Below are 23,622 nucleotides of genomic sequence, written 5' to 3'. Positions count from 1 at the left end.
CTGTTCACCTCAGCTGCTCTACTTGTCAAAAGAACAAAAACAGCCAAAATCACAGCTGTCTTGGGATTCTACAGCTAATCCTGGAGAACTGGCTCTAATTATCAAATTTACACAACACACAAGGTTGACAGTGTGTCTAATACAATGGCAAGTCAATATCACAGTGATCTTCCCTGGCTGCTTAAGTACACTTCTGGTACATCGTTTTCAAGCTGAGTTCCATCCTTTAAAGGGGAAAGACTGAAAACTTAAAAGTATGTCCAGAAGAGGGTGATACATTTGTAAACTATTGAAATAAGAATGGAGCTAAACACACAGACTCTAGAAATAGACTGAGTTTGAATCCTGGCTCTAATATAATACTTACTATGTGATATTTTATCAACTACAGCTTAAGCTCCCTATATACGAACCTTCAAGTTGCAAACTTGCAAAGATGTGAACATGCCCAGAGAAAGCACAAAGAGAGACAAAAGGAAGAAGAAGTAACTGAAGAACTGAAGAGATTCCCGATGCTAGAAATGGCAAGGAGGTTCTCTTTATTTGAGGCATAAGACCCAAAGTAGAGCAGTACACAAAGGTTGTAGCAGCTGTTCAGAATGCACCCTAGGGCTAAAGTGTCCTCTATGAGGAGAAGAAAAACACTACTACCAGATATCATTAGACTGTTTTTTCAAGAGGATAGATAGAATTGAATCCAGCAAGGAGCCAGGACTTGTGCCATCGATGTCAGGTGTGAGTGAAACTGCAGCTTGCCCTCCATCTCCTATTGCTGACGACCCTTCAGCTCTGCCATCTCCCACCTCCTCTCCCTCTCCAGTCAGTAACTCTTGTCTGCTCACTCGATGCCAGCCCTTCTATGCCAGCCGTAATATCGTACTACTGTACTTTTCAAGGTACTGTACTGTAAGATTTAAAACGTCTGTTTTTTGTGTTTGTTCTTTTATGTATTATTTGTGTGAAAAGGATTATAAACCTATTACAGTATAGTACCATATAGCTGATCATGTTAGTTGGGTACCTAGGCTAACTTTGTTGGACTTATGAACAAACAGAACTTAAGAAGATACTCTCAGAATAGAATGCATTCATATGTAGGGGGCCTACTGTAAATAACCTTGTGCCCTGGTTTCCCCAACTGCAGAGTGGGGCTAACAGTAGTGCCCATCTCATAGAATTATGGAGATTAAATGAGTGGATACATGCAAAGCCCTTAAAATGGGCAGGCACATAAGCTCAATCTGAGCATCAGATATAATTATACAAAAAGTGGTTAAGAAACTGGTACAGTATGTGATTCATCATTCTTCAAGACCCTTGCTACTTAGAATGTGGTCTGAGGACCAGCAGTACTGGCTTCACATGGGAGCCTGTTCAAGATGCAGACTCTCGGGCCCTGCTCTTGACCTACTAAATCAGAGAGGGCACAGCAGAAGCCAAGTTGGGAGCGGGGAGAGACATAGTAAGATGTCAAATTTGTATAACAATAAAATTAGTTTTTTCATTCTTCTTTCTGCCTCTTCTTACCTCTCCGACGTCTTTATTTCAGTCTTTGCTCTCTCATTCTTTCTTTTTTTCTTGTATAATAAACTTTAAAAAGGGCTTTCCAGGTGGTGCTAGTTGTAAAGAACCAGCTTGTTAACGCAGGAGACATAAGAGATGTGGGTTCGATCCTTTGGTCAGGAAGATCCCCTGGAGGAGGGCATGGCAACCCACTCCAGTGTTCTTGCCTGGAAAACCCCATGGACAGAGGAGCCCAGCTGGCTACAGTCCCTAGGGTCACAAAGTGAAGTGACTTAGCACGCATACACACCACTTTCAAAAGCAAAGACACACTAGTCAGAGAGAAGCAGCACGAGCTTGGAGGTGTGTTCCCTAGCAAGGGAGCATCATCTGGGCGGCTGGCCCAGATCACCCGGGCTAAAGGAGCCCCAAACTAAAGCACCCACCAGAGAGTGAGGTCAAAGAGTCAAAAGTGGGCAAAGGGGGGCTAGGGTGGGAGGAGTGGGTTGGGTCTCCTGCCAGGTAGAGGCAATACTGACTCCTCTTACTTCTCTAGCTCCTTCAGGAAGAACATCTCCAAAGGCAGAATCCCATCTTGACCAGTTCCCTGTGTTCTGCACTGCAATCTAATGGAATGTCCTTACTCCGGACCACCTATCCACTTGGGAGGAGAAGGAGGAAGCAGCCACGAACAAAGAAGAGAACCTCAGGCTCCCTGGACGCCCTCACAGTGAAGGGGCCAAAGAAAGGGTGTGTTTGAGTCCCCACAATGAGACATACCCAGGGGAACTCAGCTAAACATAAATATACATATATAGACAGGCAATGCCAAAGAATGTTCAAACTACCGCACAATTGCACTCATCTCACATGCTAGTAAAGTAATGCTCAAAATTCTCCAAGCCAGGCTTCAGCAATACGTGAACCGTGAACTTCCAAATGTTCAAGCTGGTTTTAGAAAAGGCAGAGGAATCAGAGATCAAATGGCCAACATCCGCTGGATCATGGAAAAAGCAAGAGAGTTCCAGAAAAACATCTATTTCTGCTTTCTTGACTATGCCAAAGCCTTTGACTGTGTGGATCGCAATAAACTGTGGAATATTCTTCAAGAGATGGGAATACCAGACCACCTGACCTGCCTCTTGAGAAACCTGTATGCAGGTCAGGAAGCAACAGTTAGAACTGGACATGGAACAACAGACTGGTTCCAAATAGGAAAAGGAGTACATCAAGGCTGTATATTGCCACTCTGCTTATTTAACTTCTATGCAGAGTACATCATGAGAAATGCTGGACTGGAAGAAGCACAGGCTGGAATCAAGATTGCCGGGAGAAATATCAATAACCTCAGATATGCAGATGACGCCACCCTTATGGCAGAAAGTGAAGAGAAACTAAAAAGCCTCTTGATGAAAGTGAAAGAGGAGAGTGAAAAAGTTGGCTTCAAGCTCAACATTCAGAAAATGAAGATCATGGCATCTGGTCCCATCACTTCATGGGAAATGGATGGGGAAACAGTGGAAACAGTGTCAGACTTTATTTCTGGGAGCTCCAAAATCACTGTAGATGGTGACTGCAGCCATGAAATTAAAAGATGCTTACTCCCTGGAAGAAAAGTTATGACCAACCTAGATAGCATATTCAAAAGCAGAGACATTACTTTGCCAACAAAGGTCCATTTAGTCAAGGTTATGGATTTTCCTGTGATCATGTATGGATGTGAGAGTTGGACTGTGAAGAAAGCTGAGCGCTAAAGAATTGATGCTTTTGAACTGTGGTGTTGGAGAAGACTCTTGCGAGTCCCTTGGACTGCAAGGAGATCCAACCAGTCCATTCTGAAGGAGATCAGCCCTGGGATTTCTTTGGAGGGAATGATGCTGAAGCTGAAACTCCAGTACTTTGGGCACCTCATGCGAAGAGTTGACTCATTGGAAAAGACTCTGATGCTGGGAGGGATTGGGGGCAGGAGGAAAAGGGGACGACAGAGAATGAGATGGCTGGATGGCATCACTGACTCGATGGACGTGAGTCTGAGTGAACTCCGGGAGTTGGTGATGGACAGGGAGGCCTGGCGTGCTGCGATTCGTGGGGTCGCAAAGAGTCGGACACGACTGAGCGACTGAACTAAACTGAACTGATTCAGGTTTGGCTAAGATGTCGGCCAATGGAAGCCTACTTTCCTCCTCATGAAGAACAGTGACATGCAAGAGAAATACAAAGAATTTAGTAAACAGACTGCAAAGACAGGCCAAGGAAATGTGGGAAGAATGGATTCCTGTTTCGTTCCACTTTGAAAGCAAAATACAGCTTATTCTGAGATGTCATATTAAAAGAATCTCTGATTGGAATGGAAATGTTGTGAAATCAATCGCAAGACTATCAAAGAGGAAAACCATCTCATCTCACTGAAGAGAAAAAGGAAATATAACAGTTTTTTGTTTATTTTTCTTTTAACATACAGTTTTCAAATGTCATTTTCTGCGCATTTGGCTTTATAACTAGAGTATAAGATACTGTATGTCTGGGGTCATATCTTTCTCTTTCAGTTTCCCCAAACAGAACTTAATACGCTGCATTCCATGCAGTAATTGCTCAATAAATGCATTGCTTTTCAGGAGATGTTGATCTCACCCAAACTTAAATTGACTTGACAGTAATCAGACGATTAATATCATGAATATGAAGAAAGTACGTGACCAGAAAGTAAACGACCAGTATCTATCACAATCCTCTTCGTCCTTTGTTAACCAGGTAATGACACAGGAAGGCAGCAGCTGGGAATTGTTAGAAAAAAGTATAAACAGATAAGAACTGAGAATCCTTGTTGCTTCTCTGACTTGCTTTGCGAATCCTGCTCTCAGTCACTTCACATTTATTAGGACCTTGATTTCCCTCTGGGAAATAAAGGTGGGAGACAGACGCTATCAAAGCAAATAAGATTTACAAAGATGGACATCAAAGACACATCTGGGCAGAGATTCACTTATGTTGAATTTCCTGATGGAGAGATATCCAATCTCACTTTGGAAGCGTCACAACTTCCCAGGTTGTTCCACATGAGGAATTTATCCTCAATTACCTGCTTTGTGTGAAAAATGAAGACAATAAAGGTGGTCAGGAAAGTCTGGTTGAATATTTGGCAAAGACTCAAAATCCACCAACGCTCACAGTCAAACCACCCTTCATTACAACTCCTAAGCAGCATTTTAATAGAGATGGTCTAATACAGAACTTGGGGAAGTTGGGGAGAAGGGACCAAACCCCGGCTTTAGGGTGGGCATGGATTGAGGGGATAGGCAAGATGTAGAATCAGTTAGTGACCATTTCCACATGGCATCCAAACAGAAGGATCCCTCCCTGCCAGGTAAGGAATGGGGATGGGTAGTGAGGGAAAAAGGGGGATCCAAATTGTCTGCTTCATTATACCTGGGAGCTTCCCAGGTGGCGCTAGTGGTAGAGAACCCCCCTGCCAATGCCGAAATATAAGAGACGTGCATTTCATCCCTAGGTCTGGAAGACCCTTTGGAGAAGGGCATGGCAACCCACTCCAGTATTCTCTCCCGGAGAATCTCATGGACAGAGAGGCTGACAGGATGTAATCTATAGGGTCACCAAGAGTCAGACACAACTGAAGGGACTTAACCTGCATGCACTACACCCTAGAGATGCCCAGACAAGGTCGCTATAGGTCTCAGTCTATTCAACCTGCTATAACAGAATACCAGAGACTGGGTGCATTATAAACAACAGAAACCTATTTCTCACAGTTCTGGAGGTTGGGAAGTCCAAGTTCAAGGTGCCAGTATATGCAGTGTCTAGTGAGAGCCCACTTCCTGATTCACAGGTGGCAGTCTTCTTGCTGAGTCCTCACTTGTGGGAAGGGGCAAGTAAGCCCTCTGGGGTCTCTTTTACAAGGGCACTAATTCCGGTCATGATGACTCCATCTTCATGACCCATATACCGCCCCAAAGTCCCACCCCCAAACACCATCACATCAGAGATTAGCTTTCAACATATGAATTTTGGGGGGGACACAAATATTCAGTCTATTGCAGCATACTTGAAAGAGTAAACGAGGCTTACTTTTTTCCTAGGCTCCTCATTACTAAACCAAAGGTCAAAACAAATAAGTTACTCATTGTTTTAAGACTGCATTGTAACTTGTGTGCATGCTGAGCCGATTCAGTCGTGTCTGACTGTTTGCAACCCCATGGATTGCAGCCTGCCAGACTCCTCTCTCCATGGGACACTTCAGACAAGAACACAGGAGTGGGTTGCCATGCCCTCCTCCAGAGGATCTTCCCGACCCAGAGATTGAACCCACGTCTCTTCAGTCTACCTGCATTGGCAAGGCAGGTTCTTTATCACTAGCACCACCTGGGAAGCTCACATTGTAGCTTAATCTTGGTTCAGAGAATGGGACAAGCTTATGTTTTAATGTCAGAATAGTAGCAAGAAAATCCGGTGCCAAATATGAGGGTTTATTATATCAGAAGTGGGATGGGAAGCAAAGAATTAACAGGAACATAAGTTAACACATATGCCCCTAAATTTTCAGTTTTCTCATATGAGCATATTTGCTGAAAGCAGGATTTCAGGAGGGTTACACCATATTTCTAGCTATGTTAAGTAACAGAGTGAAGAGGAAGAGAAAGGAAATAGAACCTTATCAAGAAGGAAATGAGTCAAACAAAAGCAAAAATATCCCTAGAATGCTTCTGAAGTAAATCTATTTAGAAACCTCAGAGTTCTTTTAACTTTTGGGGAGGAGAATCATTAATCTAGGCCTATCTTGGCTTATCATTTACAGTTCTGAAATTTAGCCAAGTTCAGTGAGAACCACAGGATTGTATTTTTTTATATATATGGTATTACTGGCACATCAACTTGTCATTGAAAAAAACAACAAATTTCAATGGAACAAAAAAAGATGTGGTAAAATCAAATACTACAACATTCAGAAATAGATTGCTTTCTAAATCAAATGTTTCTAGCTCCAACTGGAGATTATTACCTGTCCCAGGAATATTATTCAGATAAAGAAAATTGAGTCCAAAGATATAACTCATTTTACTGGTAAGCATTTGTGAGATGGCTGATGAAAATAAAATTAAGCAAATGGTCTACCTATAGCAAGAGTAAATTACATACACTGATCTGTTTACCAGACAATTGTTATCGTCCTAATAGCAGCTTCTGTAACAAAATTCTGTTCATTCCCTCATGCTATAATTGTAAAAATTTTTCATGCTTCAGCTCAGTTCAGTTCAGTTGCTCAGTCATGTCTGACTCTTTGAGACCCCATGAATTGCAGCACGCCAGGCCTCCCTGTCAAATTCTACTAATTCCCATTAATTATCATTAAATTAGTCAATTAAACTTCGTTGAGATGAAAGTGAAAGTGGAGAGTGAAAAAGCTGGTTTAAAGCTCAACATTCAGAAAACGAAGACCATGGCATCCAGTCCCATCACTTCATGGGAAATAGATGGGGAAACAGTGGAAACAGTGTCAGACTTTATTTTTGGGGGCTCCAAAATCATTGCAGATGGTGACTGCAGCCATGAAATTAAAAGATGCTTACTCCTTGGAAGAAAAGTTATGACCAACCTGGATAGTATATTCAAAAGCAGAGACATTACTTTGCCGACTAAGGTCCGTCTAGTCAAGGCTGTGGTTTTTCCTGTGGTCCTGTATGGATGTGAGAGTTGGACTGTGAAGAAGGCTGAGCGCCAAAGAATTGATGCTTTTGAACTGTGGTGTTGGAGAACACTCTTGAGAGTCCCTTGGACTGCAAGGAGATCCAACCAGTCCATTCTGAAGGAGATCAGTCCTGGGATTTCTTTGGAAGGAATGATGCTAAAGCTGAAGCTCCAGTACTTTGGCCACCTCATGCGAAGAGTTGACTCACTGGAAAAGACTCTGATGCTGGGAGGGATTGGGGGCAGGAGAAGAAGGGGACGACAGAGGAGGAGATGGCTTGATGGCATCACTGACTCGATGGACGTGAGTCTGAGTGAACTCCGGGAGTTGGTGATGGACAGGGAGGCCTGGCATGCTGCGATTCATGGGGTCGCAAAGAGTCAGACATGACTGAGCGACTGAACTGAACTGAACTGAGCACTTCTTTATTGAAATGTTTGTTCATCTAATCCTGCCAGTGTTGTTAACTCAAAATTATTTGTTCTTTTATGTCTGTATTTCTGTTTGCTCTTCTCTCCTCTCCAAAGTTAATCATTGGCGACTTAATTTTTCCAATTCTAATATGAGTACCTGTCTCTAAGCCTACTCATATAATGAAAGCGATGTATTTGCAGAAAAGACAACAAACTGGTGAAAAAAAAGATTTCTGTTTGTTTTTACATATGAGTTATAATTGCTAAGAAATAAAGTTCAGTTATATTTCTACACTGAAGGTCAATTCTGTTGGAGTCCTACTATTACTAAAATCAAAACACTAACTGTTTAATGAGACAAAATTCTCTGATAAACAGAGTTCTGTTGAAATTTTATGTTTTTAAAGAACAGTGTTTCAGGGGAAGGAGAGGATAGGACCAATTGAGAGAACAGCATTGAAACATATATTACCATATATAAAATTAGACACTAAGTGGAAATTTGCTGTTCCATGCAGGAAGCTCAAATCTGGTGTTCTATGACAACCTAGAGGGGTGGGATGGGGTGGGAGGTGGGAGGAAGGTTCAAGAGGGAGGGGACATATGTATACCTATGGCTGAGTCATGTTGATGTACGGCAAAAATCAACACAATATTACAAAGCAATTATCCTCCAACTAAAAATAAATTTAAATTAAGAAAAGAATAGTGTTTCAGATTTCTTATATATCCATCTAAATGTCATGTGATACTGGAAATCATATGTACTACATTATATTATCATGAATCATTGTCACTAGGCCAACAGGAAGTAACAAAAATGAAACAATATGATTTCTTCAGAGGTAACTCAATGCTAGAGACATTTTAACACAGCATTTTCTTCCTATGGAATAGATAAGGATTCCAACATACATAGGTGTGTGTGTACTATATATGCACAATATAGACGATGTCATTACATTTGAACTTTCATATGTAGATATACAAATATGAATACATGCCAGTGACTTAAATTTGATCACAAATATGTTGCTCTTGCTTCTCTCAGTTACACTAAAAAAAAAAGTGTAATCTTAAAAATTCCAAATTTAAAAATCATTATAAAAATAACTTTTATACCTTATGTCTAACCTGCATCTAGTATGTAGTTCTTTGAATGTCTATTTCTGCATCCGGTATGATTTTTCATCCTAAAGTTAAATTTGCTACTAATTTAACACATCACAAAGGTGATCACATCTATTTCCTGCATAAACCCCTCAGAGGCAGCTTCTTAGAACAAAAGACAAAGAAACAAAGCAAATTCATTTAAAATTCTACAGCCTTTAAAATAAGCTGTTAACAATGGTACTATTTTTCATTTTGGTAGATTACTGTGTTGTAACTGATCTCTTTGCACAGGGCTTATCAATGTAGAAACGTATGACAACTTTAATCATTTTCAGTCCTGCAAGTTATTTGCAATAAAATTAGAAACTCATTTCTGTTTGGCTTTGTTGTTTTTTGAAATTAAAAAAAATTCATTATCCTAATCACTACCTTCCCTAATTCAAGTAGTATCTATAGACCCCTAACTCTAGGCAAGTGCTATCTCAAGCTAACACATTCAATATGAAATTCATATAATGGAAGGGACCTCTCAACCCTCTCTCCCTGTCTTATATTACTTCAAAAATACGACTCAGGACTCAATGGTACAAACTTATTAAAGCCACCAACAATTTTTTTTTTAATTTTTAAAGAGCTCATCAAACATTTGAGTTAATTATACTTAAACTGCAGAAGCATGGAGTCAGGGGCAACACCCCCCTCATTTTACCTCTGAGGCTAAGAGATTTGCATCACCCAGGTCAGTAAATAGAAGGCTTGCACCAGAACTCAGGTCTCGTTCCCAGGTGAGTAATCCCAAGTGCGTGTACTATCAGATAAATACAAGTAACAGCGTTGAGTTCTTTACTGAAGAGAAAATGAGAATGAGCACTTTAAAATACCATTCAGCTCCATAGGTTTCCAGGCTTTTCTAGTTCTCTTCTCAATGAGTAAGAATTTGTAGATTTTATAAACAGAGCCAAATTTTCAAATCAGGGAATAAGACAAATACAGCCGCATAGGAGGAATGCGTGCTAAAAAAAGAATGCGCCTCTTCTTATCTCAGAAACACTTCATATACATTTTCTTAACTTGAGAAGTCAGGCTAAATTTGATTAAGCACATTTCTACATCTCACATGAGCCTACACTAGTAGTACAGAAGACAGTGGAGGACCAAAAGAAATGCCACATCTTTCATGGTGTGATTCAGTTTCTTTCCAAATGACACCTCCTTTGAAAAGGCACAGCTTTGGAATCTGCCTTTGGGAAAATGCTTCTTTTCAATTTTCAAATATAATTGTGATGTAACTGATCTAATCAGCATTTCAAAGCTTCTAGAGCTGAGCTTACCACCAAAACTAAAGCATGAGATCTCCTTTTATGGATCAAAATAAAGAACAGTGTATTGAATTATTAGATAAGCTTTTGTTCTTTTCTTCACAATATTTGCATGAATTATTCAGGCCTTGTATGGATGGAGCTTTGAAATATTCAAGTTCCTTCAAATATTTCATTATTTAAGGTTCATACTTATTAAATCCTGTAGGAAGTACTTTTTCCATGAAAGTACAGATTCAGCTCATTTACTGTTTCTTCAGTAGAAACTATATACAGGGCAGAGTCTCAGGTGATGGAGGAGATACAAAGATAAGCAAGACAATCTTCAGAGATTTTACCCATAGGGGGAATATAAAGATATAAAATACTTGTAAACCACAAGTTACAGAGTTTACAAAGAGAAAGAGATAGCTACCAGGCCAGGGGCTAAAGGAAAAACTTCAGAGAGAAACAAGCATTTCAAATGGGCCCTAAAAGACCAACAGGAAGTTCACAAGTAGGGGAGCCATGAAATGAGGGGCTGAGATCTTCATTTGACCCATGCTCTCAGTTTGATCCCTGGGTTGGCAAGATCCTCTGGAGAAGGGAAAGGCTACCCACTCCAATATTCTGGCCTGGAGAATTCCATGGACTGTATAGTCCATGGGGTTGCAAAGAGTCAGACACAACTGAGTGACTTTCACTTTCACTTCACTTTCACCTTCATTGTTTCATCTATGAGACCCTTTTTATTTTATTTATTTATTTGGGTGCACCAGGTCTTAACTGCGGCATGTGGGATTTACTTCCCCAATATGGGATCAAACCCGCACCCCACCCTGCACTGGGAGTGTGGAGTCTTAGCCATTGGACCACTGGAGAAGTTCCTATGAAACTCCTTCTACCTATGATAACCTGCAGAGCCATACTGCCAGCCGTGATGGCGACTCCCCTGATCTAAACCTTGATTTGCCCCCCAGCTTGGCAAACTCATCCTGACTATCCCAGCAGGCCCGTTTCTGGGAGCCTCTCCATCTTTCCTCACAGAGACTACCCCATGCAGCAGTTCTGCTCACAAGGAGCCTTAAAAAGGCAGTGAAGAGCAGCAAATCATAATCTCATCACTATCCTTAATACACACCCATTCCTTCTCTGCCTTGAGTCCTGCTTAATGAAAGATGCAAGCCAAATGGCACAAATGTGGCCATATGGCCCCATCCCCATTTCCAATGCATCCCTGATACCCCAAACTGTTGTTGTTATTCATGTCCAACTCTTTTCAACCCCATGAACTGCAGCACCCCAGGCTTCCCTGCCCTTCGCTATCTCCTGGTGTTTGCTCAAACTCATGTCCATTGAGTTGCTGATACCATCCAACCATCTCATTTTCCGTCCCCCCCTTCTCCCCTTGCCCTCAGTCTTTACCAGCACCAGGATCTTTTCCAATGGGTTGGCTCTTTGCATCACATGGCCAAGGTATTAGAGTTTCAGCTTCAGCAAAAGTCCTTCCAGTGAGTATTCAGGGTTGATTTCCTTTAGGATTGACTGGTTAAATTTCCTTGCTGTCCAAAGCACTCTCAAGAGTCTTCTCCAGCACCACAGTTCAAAAGCATCAATTCTTTGGCACTCAGCCTTCTTTATGGTCCAACCCTCACATCTGTACATGACTACTGGAAAAACCATAGCTTGGACTATACAGACCTTTGTCAGCAAAGTGATGTCTCTGCTTTTTAATATGCTGTCTAGGTTTGTCATAGATCTTCTTCCAAGGAGCAAGCGTAATTTAATTTCACAGCTGCAGTCAGCACACTCAGTGATTCTGGAGCCCAAGAAAATAAAGTCTGTCACTTTTTCCATTTTTTTCCCCCATTTATTTGCCATAAAGTGATGGGACCAGATGCCATGATCTTTGTTTTCTGAATGTTGAGTTTTAAGCCAGCTTTTTCACTCTCCTCTTTCACCTTCATCAAGATGTTCTTTGGTTCCTCTTCACTTTCTGCCATTAGAGAGGTAACATCTGCATATCTGAGGTTGTTGATATTTCTCCCAGCAATCTTGATTCCAGCTTGTGCTTCACCCAGCCTGACTTTTTGCGTGACATACTCCGCATATAAGTTAAATAAGCAGAGTGATAATATATAGCCTTGATTCACTCCTTTCCAATTTTGAACCAGTCCATTGTTCCGTGTCTGATTCTAGCCCAAATGGTCGTCTTTAACTTGATGTAGAAAACTTTTGTGTTCAGCCTCATTTATACCTATTCTCCCTGGCTCATACTGACTCTATGAAGACCCCCAACACACACACACACTTAACTCACAGGCACCATGCTGCATTTTGTTTCTGTTTTGCTTATGCTTCCCATTCTACCTGGAAAACAAGCCTCTCTTCCCTGGGTTGTCAAAATAGTTCTCACTCATCCCTTTAGTCTCAGCTCAAACGAATTCTCTCCTGTTGATAGTGTCTTGCTCTTTCTAATAGAACAACTTAGCCTTTCTGGACTGAACCCACATCAGTCTTGATTTTGCCCATACAATAAAGGATTCTCCCTCTTTTATTGGGGCAATAAGGGGACCAGAAAGAAAGCTAAAATATTTATAAGTATTTTCTGGAAGGGAGTGTCCAGAATCATAAAGCTTGACACAAACTCATGAAAATTCTGCCACTTTTAAGCCATCCTGCTTTGCTAGGAAAACACCGAAATGGTCTAAAAGAGGAATAATAGGGTATCATGGAGGGTGCACAAACAGTGCAATCACAAGAAAGGAAATTCAAGGCACGAGGATCAATAAAATGTGCAATTAGCTGGCTGTGGAGAAAATAGGAGGAATCAATAATGGGTATGAATTTGACCGTTAGAAACTAGGAAAAGATGGTACCTGTGATGGAATTTGGAAAGTTCAAAAGGGGAATAAATTTGATGGAACAGCAGGACATCAAGTGGAACTACCACAGGCAGATGGATAGCTATAGAACTCAGGTGGGAAAAGCCCTGGGATGAAGATAGGTACTCACTTTAGAGGTTACTGAAGATGTGGCAAAGTATAAGGGTGAAGGAGACAGAGAGTGAAACCAGAGGGCAAAGACCCTGGGGGCCTCTACAGCTGAAAAATGAGGGGAGGAAGTGAGGTTCAGTTCAGTCGCTCAGTCGTGTCCGACTCTTTGCGACCCCATGAATCGCAGCATGCCAGGCCTCCCTGTCCATCACCAACTCCCGGAGTTCACTCAGACTCACGTCCATCGAGTCAGTGATGCCATCAAGCCATCTCCTCCTCTGTCGTCCCCTTCTCCTCCTGCCCCCAATCCCTCCCAGCATCAGAGTCTTTTCCAATGAGTCAACTCTTCTCATGAGGTGGCCAAAGTACTGGAGCTTCAGCTTTAGCATCATTCCTTCCAAAGAAATCCCAGGGCTGATCTCCTTCAGAATGGACTGGCTGGATCTCCTTGCAGTCCAAGGGACTCTCAAAAGTCTTCTCCAACATCACAGTTCAAAAGCATCAATTCTTCGGCGCTCAGCCTTCTTCACAGTCCAACTCTCACATCCATACATGACCATTGGAAAAACCATAGCCTTGACTAGACGGACCTTAGTCGGCAAAGTAATGTCTCTGCTTTGGAATATGCTATCTAGGTTAGTCATAACTTTTCTTCCAAGGAGTAAGAGTCTTTTAATTTCATGACTGCAGTCACCATCTGCAGTGATTTTGAAGCCCAAAAAATAAAGTCTGCCACTGTTTCCACTGTTACCCCATGTATTTCCCATGAAGTGATGGGACCGGATGCCATGATCTTAGTTTTCTGAATGTTGAGCTTTAAGCCAACTTTTTTCACTCTCCTCTTTCACTTTCATCAAGAGGCTTTTTAGTTCCTCTTCACTTTCTACCATAAGGGTGCTGTCATCTGCATATCTGAAGTTATTGATATTTCTCCCGGCAATCTTGATTCCAGCTTGTGTTTCTTCCAGTCCAGCGTTTCTCATGATGTACTCTGCATAGAAGTTAAATAAGCAGGGTGACAATATACAGCCTTGATGTACTCATTTTCCTATTTGGAATCAGTCTGTTGTTTCATGTCCAGTTCTGACTGTTGCTTCCTGACTTGCATACAGATTTGTCAAGAGGCAGGTCAGGTGGTCTGGTATTCCCATCTCTTGAAGAATTTTCCACAGTTTATTGTGATCCACATAGTCAAAGGCTTTGGCATAGTCAAGAGAGCAGAAATAGATGTTTTCCTGGAACTCTCTTGCTTTTTCCATGATCCAGCGGATGTTGGCAATTGGATCTCTGGTTCCTCTGCCTTTTCTAAAACCAGCTTGAACATTTGGAAGTTCACGGTTCACGTATTGCTGAAGCCTGGCTTGGAGAATTTTGAGCATTACTTTACTGGCATGTGAGATGAGTGCAATTGTGCAGTAGTTTGAGCATTCTTTGGCATTGCCTTTGTTTGGGATTGGAATGAAAACTGACCTTTTCCAGTCCTGTGGCTACTGCTGAGTTGTCCAAATTTGCTGGCATATTGAGTGCAGCACTTTCACAGCATCATCTTTCAGGATTTGAAATAGCTCTACTGGAATTCCATCACCTCCACTAGCTTTGCTCGTAGTAATGCTTTCTAAGGCCCACTTGACTTCACATTCCAGGATGTCTGGCTCTAGATGAGTGATCACACCATCGTGATTATCCGGGTCATGAAGATCTTTTTTGTACAGTTCTTCTGTGTATTCTTGCCACCTCTTCTTAATATTTTCTGCTTCTGTTAGGTCCATACCATTTCTGTCCTTTAAAGTAGGTTTAAAAAGGGAAGAATCAGAAGAGGTAGTGAACCAGGTCAGTGGAGCACAGTATTAGCCAAAGGCAGAGAGGTGCCAAAGGAAGAGCAATCAGTGTGGCTGGGTGCTGCAGACGAGTGAAGAAAATGAGGACTGAAGGGAAAAGCTATTTATTTCAGTGACTGAGAAATGGCAGCATTGACCTCAGAGAGTACAGTTTCCAAGAGGAAGGTGAGAGGGGAGGAGGATACTGAACAGTAAAGAGCAAATGGGAGTGGACTTACAGTGCTCTGAGGACCACTCTAAACCAAGACGATGGTGATAATAGATGAGATGTAAAATAGGAGAGAAGAGTCAGCTTTGTTCACACTCAGAAAGACCTCTGCTGCCCAGAAATGGAATGGAAATAATGAAGTAAGTGGCCTCGAGCTGAAGGCCTTCCTTTTGTTTGGCTGAAAGCAAACAAAGGAATTCAGGAGCTGGACTCATACAAGGTGTCAGGGGCTAAGCATCTTCTGTGTAAGGTATCTGAAATCAAGGGTTGGACAGGAGTACCCCCTTGAAGGAAGCTGCTTAAGACCGCTGCTGCTGCTGCTAAGTCGCTTCAGCGTGTCTGACTCTATGCGACCCCATAGACAGCAGCCCACCAGGCTCCCCCGTCCCTGGGATTCTCCAGGCAAGAACACTGGAATGGGTTGCCATTTCCTTCTCCGGCTTACGACTGCAGGCTTGAACAAATCGACATACTAGGGGATGCAGAAGAGCCAGGCACAGTCTCACAGCCAGAATTTGACTCTGGAGAAGGAATTGGATCTATAACACTATAGAATAAAATCAAAGTCTGGCCTGGAAGCCCAGGAACTGGAGAAACCACAAAACTGCTAAACAGGGAAGGTTGTATTTAGAGGGACATATGAAGGAAGGAAAGCAGGAAGGAAGGGAAGGAGGCAGGAAATTAATGCTAAGAAAGTGAGTGAAAAGTGGCAGCCATAACATAAACAAAAATTCACACACATCCCCCCAAAAATCATAGGTTTAAATATTGAAAATATTGAAAAAGGTTTAAATATGGCAGAGTGGATAGTGCCTGCTTTTCCTCTATCCAGCATCCATATCCTCTTCTTCTGATGAAAACATTTCAATTTTCCTTAGAGAACCAGTCTCACTCCCTGTCTGCATGCATATTATAATCTACTGACTGAAATGCTTGGTTCAGAGATGGGCATGTGAGCAAATCTTATCAATCAAAACCATCCTATTGACAGAATTGTTGCAAACAGAAATTTTGCAAGGTGAACACTAAAAAGGAAGTTCTGGGCATTGCTGAGAGAATATAGGATGTAAGCTTGGGGCTTCTGGCAGGATCTCACCACGGGGAGATGCTGACTAGAAATGGAGCCAAGACAAAGGGAGGCACAGCAGAGGGACTGAGAAAGCAAGACCAAGATCAAGCGACATTGTTTTATAACCCGAATCCAGACGTGTTGGCTTCTTATTAGTTAAGTGAGCTCATAAGTTTCCCTTTTTTGGTTAATTTAAATTACGTTTCTATTATTCTTACCTGAAAGAGCCCAGACAAAACAGAAATGAAGAGACTCAGTGCTTTCTGTTTCCAGATAACATGTTCAGTTACCTAGAAAATCCAAGAAAATCAGCTGAAAACTATTAGAACCAATGATGCAAGGTCAATATGTTTTTTAAAAAAAGTCAATAAACCAATTATTTTGAAAATAGAAAGTATGATAAGGAGGGTAAAAAACAGGTTCCATTCACAATAGCAACAAAAAGTAGAAAACAGCCACCAAAAAAAACTAATAAGATATGTGCCAGAACTACAAGAAAAAACTATGAAACCTAGACAAAGACTTGAATAGGAGGACATGAGGTTGTCAAGATAACAACTGTCCCCAAATTATCCAAAAATACATTTCCAACAGAACGAAAATTGATCAACAGTGCAACAGAAAAAGAGAGAGGGCCTGGAAACAAGCCAATGTTTACAGGAATTGAGTATGATTATAAAGGTAGTATCCTGAAACAACAAGGGAAAGAATGGAATTTTCAATAAATGATATTACAACAACTGGCTATTATTAGAAAGAAAAATTAAGTGACCCCCCCCCTTTTTTTTCTTGGCCAAGCCATGCAGAATCTTAGTTCCCCAAGCAGGGATTTTGAACCCATACTCCTGCATTGGGGAGTGTGGAGCCTTAACCCCTGGACCACAGAGAAGTCCCTAAGTGACTTTTTTTTAACCTCAATTATTTATTAAAATAAACTCTAGATAGATTTGGGTGAAAAAAGCTAACCTATTATTAAATGATAAAAAGAAAATACATAGAAGACCAAATTTCTGATCTTAGGGATAGAAAAGATCTTCTGAAACAATATATAAACTGCAAAAGCCATAAAGAAAAGGGTTAAAAAAATTAAGAAATTTAACTTTATCAAAACTTTAGATTTGTTCACTGAAATAAGCCATAAATGAGATTAAAATTCCAGTGACAGACTGGATGAGATCATTGTAACATACACAGCAAAGGACTTGCTCTTATAGATCCTCAGAAAAAGGCAAACAAAATCAAAAATGGACAAAAAAATATGAACAGGCAATTCACAAAAGAGTAAACATGAATGACGAACATTTGAAAAGATGCTCAGTGTCACCATTTTAGGGGGAAATGCCAAGAAAAGTATGGGGGATAACATTTTCCACATTTAATTGGCAATAAGGAAGAAAGACTGACATCCAGCGTGACAAGCATATTGAAATGGAGGTGCTCTCTTAAACCTGGGAATATAAACTGCGTAAGCCTTTTGGAGAACAAGCTGGGCAGCAGCTCTTCCGACTTGAGATGCATCTACCCTTTGACTCTGCAATCTTACACCTTGGTATCTACTCTAGAGAAATACTGCATGGATGCTAGGAGAGTGTTAAGAGGCTGTTCACTGAAGACTATCTGTAGCAGTGAAAACCGGAGCAACCAAAATAATCACCAGAAGAGGGAGAGCTAAATAAATAGCAACGTATCCGAGTTACGTTTAAGAGTATGCAGCAGTTGGGCTTCCCAAGTGACTCAGTGGTAAAGAATCCGCCTGCCAATGCTGGAGCCACAGAAGATGTGGGTTCGATCACTGGGTTGGCAAGATCCCCAGGAGGAGGAAATGACAACCTATTCTAGTATTCTTGCCTGGAAAATTCCATGGACAGAGGAGACTGGCGGACTATGGTCCATGGGGTCACAAACAGTCGGGCGTGACTAGACGACTGAGCAAGCACACATGCAGCAGTTAGAAAGAATTAGAACCTACTGACACAGAAAAGTCTCCAAGAGACATAGCTAAATTTAAAAAAAAAAAGGCAAGTTGGAGAATAATCCACACGGTATGACACCATTCAGGTCAAAGCAAAATTCCCTCTGTCTATAAATCTCTGTTGTGTGTGTATATATACACATATATGCATATAACTATATAATACATAGAAAATAATAGATATTTAAACATCTGAAAAGATGGAGTCCAAAATGAAATGTGCCTTGGCCCGAAGTAGGAACCTGAAATGGAAATGGGAGAAGTAGTAGAAAGAAAAATTCTTTATTTACCTGTAATGTGTGATTTTTTTTTTCTTTAAAGATCTCTTGTAGCTTTATGAATGTAGGTTTTCACTCTGTTTAGGAAAAAAGCCTCCCCTTTCTAAAGGCCTGTGCCCCTGCGCTGCATTCCAGACTAGCTGCATTCCTGATGAAGTCGTGACTCAGCCCAGTGTGCCCCAGGCAGGCTGGTGCGCAGCGATTCTGTGCTTCAGTCCTGGGTCAACAATCACCCAGACGGACTGTGGGCAAATCAGTTTCAGTTCCTTTCTCACCACCAGCTCAGCCTGGAAGAGGTTAGCTTACAATGGGGTGAGAACAAGGGTGCAAGCAAATTGCCACGCTATAGGCGGTCTCCTCCCAGACCTCTGGTAACCAGCCAAACTCGCCTCGGCCAAGGGGCGGAGGAGATTTCAGGGAAAATGCTTTGCAGACTTTATGCACTGCTCACAGCAAAAGGGCAAGCTGAGACTGCCATGGCTGGAAATTTTTTAGTGCAGTCAAGTGTTTCTGGCCCACCTGGCAAACTAACACAGTTTTTCTTACACTCTTTTTGGTAATTGTAAGGCAGACAAAATGGCTCTTCACCATGAATGAAGCCCTTGGAAAGATGATTTACAGACCACAAAGAGAGATCGAACCGGGAAGGAGAACCCAAATGCTGTGAACAATCTCCTTAGGAGAATGCCATTAATAAAAACCCTACTTAACAGTCAGGGGCACCCTGAAAGGAGAGGAAGTCAGCATGTATGAAACAGTCGTGAAAGTTACACAGCTTCCAGGGGACTACTAACCACATCATGCTACTTCCTAAACACTGGATTCCCTTCTCCTTTCTTTTCTTCCACCCCCAAAGAATCTAAAACAATCTTTTAACAATTGCTAAACTAGGGGAAAGGCAAACAACTCTCAGAAGGAAAAAAATAGCTCTAGACATCTTTTTCAGAGTTTGGCTAAGGACTGTTGAAGTTATTTGTCATTTTCCCTTCTTCTTGGCCGTACTGACAGTGCTTCAGGATTTCAGCCCGTTCCAAGCACTGCTCAATAAAGATCATTCCAGAGAAGGTTCATATTCCTGAGATTCCTTACATTTCTCTCTCTTTAATTTAGGAAATGGGATTGGAAAAGATGAAAAACGGCCCAGATTGCACCATTTTCTATGCAAGGTTCTCGCAAAGCAAGCTGTGCCTCTCCTACCAGCAAGAACAGAGAGAGGCAATTTCAGTTGGGAAGTGGGCGGTGGGGCTCTTGGAGCAGCAGTAGGACTATTTGTCTTTTGAAAAGGCCCCAGAGGCCCAAAAGCTGTTTGAAAGCTTTTTGTAAAGGCGGAGAAGAAAAAAAAAAACACCAGACTTTGGTGTGCTCAGCCATTCAAAAAGCCTGTGACTACACCATGGAATTCTTTGATTCACCAAGTACCTTGTACCTTGTACCTGTGTTCTAGGTAGAGCAGCAAAGACAACCAAGTGTCTGATCCCTGGAGGGAGCTTCTGTGAGGGTGGGGACGGGGCTGATCTATGAAGAGAGCCCCCGGAAGTCCTTTCCCATTTCCTCGCAGCAGAGTACCTGCGGGTCCCTTCGTCCTTGGGGCTCTGGAGTCGCTTCCTTCTCCTGCGTCCTGGGTTTATTATTCCCATTACCTTTCCCCTTTATAATCACTTGACCCTTTGTAAACATCAAAGCAGGACCAGGGAGCTGAGGAAATGAGGTCTGTGACTCATAGGAGGATGTTTTTCTCTTTTTCATTTATGCAAGTCTCTTCTCAAGAACGTTTTCATTATGAGATCAGCTTGCCTCCTCTTTTTCAGAGATTCCTCATTTTCAGTTCTGGTTGTCAAAATCACTCTCAACTTTTCGGTGGTTTTTCAACTTACCTACCACTCACCTACCACTCACCTGAGCCCCCAGAGTAGCCTGATGATCATTTCCTGTTTCCCTACACAGCTTTTTTGTTGTTGTTTAAATCCTTCGTTTAGATAATTCCTCCCAAATCTTCACACTCCTCACAGCTCCCTACCCACATCCCACCCCAACATCTCTGCTCACCCAGCAAGCCTCAACAGATGACAGTGCCCATTCAGAGAGAACATAGAAACCAGCAGAAAGAACTTCCTCCATTTCCAGTCACCTGCAATGGACTGAATGTTTGTGTCCCCCAAAAATGCATATTTGTTGTTGCTGTTCAGTCCCTCAGTCGTGTCCGACTCTTTGCGACCCCATGAACTGCAGCACGCCAGGCTTCCCCATCCTTCACTGTATCTCCTGGAGTTTGCTCAAACTCACGTCCATTGAGTTGCTGATGCCATCCAACCATCTCGTCCTCTTTCATCTCCTTCTGCCCTCAATCAGGTCTTTTCCAATGAGCTGGCTCTTCACATCAGGTGGCCAAAGTATTGGAGCTTCAGCTTCAGCATCAGTCCTTCCAATGAATATTCAGGGTTGATTTCCTTTAGAATTGACTGGTTTGATCTCCTTGCAGTCCAAGGGACTTTCAAGAGTCTTCTCCAGCACCACAGTTCAAAGGATCAATTCTTTGGCACTTGGCCTTCTTTATGGTCCAACTCTCACACACATACATGACTACTGGAAAAACCATAGCTTTTGACTATATGGACTTTTGTCTACAAAGTGATGTTGCAATCTAATCACCAATATGCTGGTATCAGGAGGTGGGGTCTTCAGGAGGCGATTAGATAATTAAGTCATGAGTGGAGCTGTCCTGACTGGGATTAGGGTCCTTCTAAAAGAGGCCCCAGAGATTTCTCCTTCCCCTTTCCCCAAGTAAGAACACAGTGAGAACCAGGAAGTGGGCTTTCACCAGATATTCACATATTCACCATCAAATTTGCTGGCATCCTGACCTTGAACTTCTCAACCTCCAGAATTGTAAGAAATAAATTTTTGTTGTTTATAATCCACCCAGTCTATGGTATTCTATTACAGCAGCCTGACCTTTCGGAACCTTTAGAAAGGGGAAGCTCTTTTCCTAAACAGAGGGAAGACCCACATTCATAGAGCTATGAATACAAAGGCTAAGACACGAAGTTTTCTGCTCCTGCAAACATTTTTTTTCCACCCCTGCACAAGAGGGTGTTCTACCATTTAATGTGAGTGCCTGCACCAGAGCTTTGGACCCACCCCATTTAACCTTCTCAGGGAAAGGACCCCAGCAGTTATTCCTTCTTCACCTCCCCGCTCCATCCCTTCCCCTCAGCCAGATTTTTGTTCCAGTCTAACGCAAAAACCCTAGCCTTTCCCTGTATGAACTAAAAGGAAATCCAGAAATCTAGCCAAGGATGAATATTAATAATAAAAAGGACCAAGACAGGACCTACATAAAGATACTGTTGGGTCTTTTGAAAGAATGTTTTTTGCCCTTTTTCTCATATTCTACTGTCTGACATATTTTATCTTCTAATCCTTCCATTGAAATGTTTATTCTGCCAAGCATACTTTTCATGCCCAAGATGTCTGTCCTCATATTTCTGATCATCCTTTTTATCGCATCTTTGCTCTTGTTGTACCTTTTCAAATATCTGGAAATATTAATTAGGAATTGTTGGGTTTTTTGAAAATACATTTACTTCTGTTCCCTAAGTTATTTATCTGTCAGCCTTGTGGGATCCTCATCATTACTGGGCAGACACTGACAAGCACACACATATTACTATTCCAGGCCACACTCCTGAACTCCAGATAGTATCTTTAATCGCCTAATGAACAACTCTGACTTCCTAAAGGCACGTCTGACTGAACACATGTTCTCCTTCAAACTTGTTTTTTTCTTTTATCACACTACAAGGCACTACCATGCCCTCAGTTATCTGAGTAAGAAACATAGGAGTAATTCTTTTTCTTTTTTTTTATTGTATTTTTAATTAATTTATTTAATTGGAGGATAACTATTTTGCAATATTAGGAGTAACTTTTGACTGGCTCTATTTTTCCTCGCCTATATCCACTACATTAATTCCCAGTGATTCTATCTCTTTACTTTCACTCAATGGTGTCCTAACATTTTCTGCTTTGTTGAACAAACATAGGTGGTGTCACTCCTGGCATTTCTCCATGCATTTGACTACTCTATCTCAGGGAAGGTGGAATGACCCAAGATTTGTCTGGACTAATTAGTTCTGAGCCACTTTTCATCCTCTCGACTGCTAGCTATAGGGGGACAAACATTCCAGTCCTCCAGGTTTTGCATTGCCCAGAGGTGTGACATGTTGGGTTCCCTGGGAGACAGATTCTGAGATAAGTACTAGTGTGCAGGAGGTTTACTAGGTAGTGCTTTTGGAATCAACAGTTGGGGAAGGAAAGAGAAAGAAAGAAAAAAAAAGGAGGGAAAAGAAAAGGATAGGATGGGAAGAATGAGCAGGAAGGAAAAAGAAGGGAGCAAGATTGGGCAAAGAAGTGCAGCTGAGGGTTAGTGTCAGTAAAGGCTGTGGCCATCCTCCAGCGAGCCCCAAAGCTGGGATGACCTTTCAAAGTTGTCTCAAATTGAGGGTGGGGAACCATAGCTTTATATTCCTTACTGATCAGTCGTTGAATTCCAGCCACTCAAGAAGGAGACATAACTTTGGGCTACCGGGATTTTTCTGCCAAGGCCCTCAGCTGCTAGCTGAGTGTAGTAGCAGCACTCCCGGCACAGGGGAATAAGTCCTTTATTTTTGAAGAGGGATCCAGGTGGCATTCCTCAAAATTCACCTCAGAGAGGGCTGCCCTCATCTAGGGCTTCACTTAGCATCTCATTTGGCTTTCACTCTCAGCTCTCTATGGAACTTTTTTCCGCAATAAATGGCATGTTTTGGAGTCCACCTGCCAATCTTTTGTTTTATTGTTTAATTTTCTTGAAGACCTAGACTGAGACAAGGGATGCTATTTAAACCTAAGACAATTCTCAGTATCCTTCCTGCCACTCGCTGGGATAAAGCCATCCTCAGCGCTTTCCTAGACTATAGCTGTTTGCTGTCTGGCCACCCTATCTTGTTTATCACCCCTTTCCAGTTTCTTCTCCACACTTTAGTCAAAGGGAAATTACAAAAGCACAAATCTGATCAGCTCGCCCCCTCCTTTCCTTTGCCCTCAGGGAAAAGATCTAACCTTCCTGATGAGGCTGAGAAGGCCAAAAGGATTTGACTTGAGCTCCTTTGTTTGGTCTGATTCTCTATACTCCATCTCTAAGCTCTGTATTTGATGTGCTAGCAAGAGAGAAGTATCAATACTTTCTGTCTCC

At 41.9% G+C, this 23,622-nt stretch overlaps 1 long non-coding RNA gene across 3 annotated transcripts in view; it reads right to left on the bottom strand.

The window, feature by feature from the left end:
* Positions 1–23,622, bottom strand: part of LOC102181308 — a 108,080-nt gene that overhangs the window by 58,303 nt on the left and 26,155 nt on the right. For 2 of the 3 annotated variants that reach the window (XR_001296250.2, XR_310371.3), the window contains exons 1-2: positions 18,402–18,692; positions 16,358–16,429 (exon numbers count right to left, since the gene is read on the bottom strand). The exons of the other annotated variant lie outside the window; for it this stretch is intronic. This is a non-coding gene — a long non-coding RNA (uncharacterized LOC102181308). Of the gene's footprint in view, positions 1–16,357; positions 16,430–18,401; positions 18,693–23,622 lie in introns of those variants that run through there. 3 annotated transcript variants of the gene reach the window in all.

This window comes from Capra hircus, chromosome 11 (genome assembly GCF_001704415.2).
Source record: "Capra hircus breed San Clemente chromosome 11, ASM170441v1, whole genome shotgun sequence".
Lineage (NCBI taxonomy): Eukaryota > Metazoa > Chordata > Mammalia > Artiodactyla > Bovidae > Capra > Capra hircus.
Note: the sequence above shows the minus strand (reverse complement) of the source record. Positions and strands in the feature narration are given on the sequence as shown.